This window comes from Oculina patagonica, chromosome 2 (assembly GCF_052425735.1).
Source record: "Oculina patagonica isolate OP01 chromosome 2, crgOcupat, whole genome shotgun sequence".
Classification (NCBI taxonomy): Eukaryota; Metazoa; Cnidaria; class Anthozoa; order Scleractinia; family Oculinidae; genus Oculina; species Oculina patagonica.
Genome location: NC_135759.1, coordinates 18,370,956 through 18,373,678, shown reverse-complemented (window position 1 = coordinate 18,373,678; position 2,723 = coordinate 18,370,956). Strand labels below are relative to the sequence as shown.

Here is a 2,723-nt window from a genome sequence, read left to right as displayed (position 1 = left end):
TGGTATTTTAACACAAGGGCCCAAAATCGTTATTTCATCACAAGGGCCAGAAAACGCGATGTTGGCTAACAAAGTGACGATTCTTTTTTACCTGGAGTGAAAATTAGGATGAATCCACATGATGGCGGATTTCCAAAAAGGCCCAAAATGTTCATTTTAAGTTTCAAACTGTCAGGTTTTGGTGGATCTGGAGTGAAAATCGGGGTTAATCTACGTGGAGGATTTCATCACAAGGGCGAGAAATCTTGATTTTGATTAACAAAGTGGTAGTATCTTATTCGATCTTTATTGACCTGAAGTGATGATTTTATTCCCGTTTTTTTTAGTTTAAAGGGACTAGGACTATTTCTACTCCCCGTTAAAAGAAATGCTTGTCCATCCCAGGTTTATCCGCCAGCATTAAATTTGCCGGTACCCATTTATACAACTGGCTGGAGAGATGTACTGTGAGAGTAATTGTCTTGCCCAAGAACACAGCACAGTGATCTCAGCCAGGGCTCGAACCCGTACCACTCGATCTGGAGTCTAGCCCTAATCATTAGGCCACCGCGTCTCCCAGCGCATAGCGGAGTAATAGGATAAACGGAAAACTTGCCAAATTGCATTCTGTATTCGATTTGTTCCAATACTTGTTGGAGAACATTCTCTAACTCAGCTCCAGGAAAGACTGTTAGCCGGCAACATTTACAAGTTGTCGCTTGGTTTTGGTTAACCTTTTAAGTGGCACATTTCTTTATTATATCTAAGCCGTTTTCTGGGCTTATATGAATTATCTACACCTCAAGTAGAAATATATGCTGTATTTAGCTGTTGCTTCGTGAAATATTGAGTACACGAGCTCAAATCTGGCAAGTATTTGGTTTATAAGTGTTTTTTGAGTCATTTTCCACTGCAGAAGCCCCCAGACTCAGAATGGTGGGTAGAGGTAAACGTCTAAAAGAGACCAGAGGTGGGAGATGATTTGACGATGACTGGAACGCCAAAAACATTTGTATCGAAACATGGCGGTTCATGAGTCAAGTTGTCTCTCTGGCTGTGTGGATGGATACCGAGACCTGCCAAGGCAATTTGGACGACCTTTGACTTCCAAAGAATGCAGTCAGTGCAGTAAGGAAATTACAGGTTTGAAAGCCTGGCTTTGAAGCAAATTTATATGTAATATAAATGCCAATTTACATGTAATATAAATTAAAGTTAATGTGACAACCATGAAAGGAGTTCAGAGAAGTCATAAGATCACTCTATTCAAATATGCAGATTTGTCACGCAATATGCTGCAAGACTATCACTCTTGCGTTACATTCAAGAGTCAAATTCACTTCTAGAGTGTGATGCGCTTTTCGGGCTGGCCAATCACATCGCCCCCTTTTCTATTATGTCAATCAAGGCCATGCGGTTTTATCTAGACTTGAGTAGTTTTTCTTCAAATTCTCTGAGCTCCCTAGAAGAGTTTTCACAATAATCCCCACCCACCCAACCCTCTTTGGTTCTCGTTTAGCTTAGTATTTGTAAAAATGTAGGCAATGTTCTAGTTCTACGCACATATCCGGCTATGTTGAGGGTGTTTATTTTATTATTATTATTATTTACAAACGTAAGCCATAGCTGATGGACTAAAGAAGCAAGCCCGTATTTATAGACATTGTTATAATTATTATTATTTCCATTTGTATGCTAACTTACGTTTAGAGCTGATGGACTTAAGCAGCATGCCTGCTTACAGAATTGTTTTTTATATTGTTACCATTTTGTATGCTTACTCAGGCTTAGAGCTGTTGGACTTGAGCAATGTGTCTGCTTTTGAGATATTGATATACATGTAACCGTTAGCTTTAGTGTCGAGCTGGCATACACTAACTCGACCATTCTGTTATTCGATTACTGTCTCTTCTGAACTTCTTTAATAGCTTTAGACCATCTTAATTAAGCATTGTCTTTCCTTATAGTTAATAAACCACGGGAGGGGATGAAGTGCTCTGTACCATTCGCCCTTTTGCCCCATAGCCTCACAGGGTCAGCTTTCCCCTTATAGTGGGGACCCCCAGTGTTGCTGTTGTTGGTTGTTGTGATTGTTCCCAAGGGTCCTAGAGATTAGGACCCCAGGTTCTTGGGAACCAGGGCATGTGGTTGTGTTTGTTCCCAAGGGTCCTAGAGATTAGGACCCCAGGTTCTTGGGAACGTTCCCAAGGGTCCTAGAGATTAGGACCCCAGGTTCTTGGGAACCAGGGCATGTGGTTGTGTTTGTTCCCAAGGGTCCTAGAGATTAGGACCCCAGGTTCTTGGGAACTAGCGCTTCCTGAAAGGAAGGAGAGGATTCCAGTCTCTCGTTGCCAACCAACTAACCTGTGATACATGTACCCTGCATGATTCCTATTGATGATTCTGATTGGCAACTCGAGCACTTCATCCCTTACCCCTTTTCTCCCACTGAACTTGTTGTCTTGTTTTGACTTCATGGGTTGGGAACATTAAATGGTTTTTGATAGAACTATATTTGAAATGACCAAAATATGGTAAATTGTATTTTAGGTAATATGCGAAAAAAGTGCTTTTTCTCTGGTGTTCATAAATGACACATGCTTGATAGCCTGCGTAGCAGGCGCCGTAGTTTCCAGCGCGCGTATTCTCGCGATCGCGCACTCTTTTAAACACACTAAAAAACGTACACAGATGTCTGCTACGCAGGCTACGGGTTTGACAGATTGATAACTCTTGACAAATCT

The 2,723-nt window shown here is 41.4% G+C and overlaps 1 long non-coding RNA gene across 1 annotated transcript; it reads left to right on the top strand.

Moving 5' to 3' along the window:
- The first annotated feature begins 1,233 nt into the window (after positions 1–1,233).
- Positions 1,234–2,432, top strand: LOC144641818 (uncharacterized). Its single transcript, XR_013568631.1, has 2 exons — positions 1,234–2,167; positions 2,212–2,432. It is a non-coding gene; the product is annotated as an uncharacterized LOC144641818 (long non-coding RNA).
- Positions 2,433–2,723: the final 291 nt, after the last annotated feature.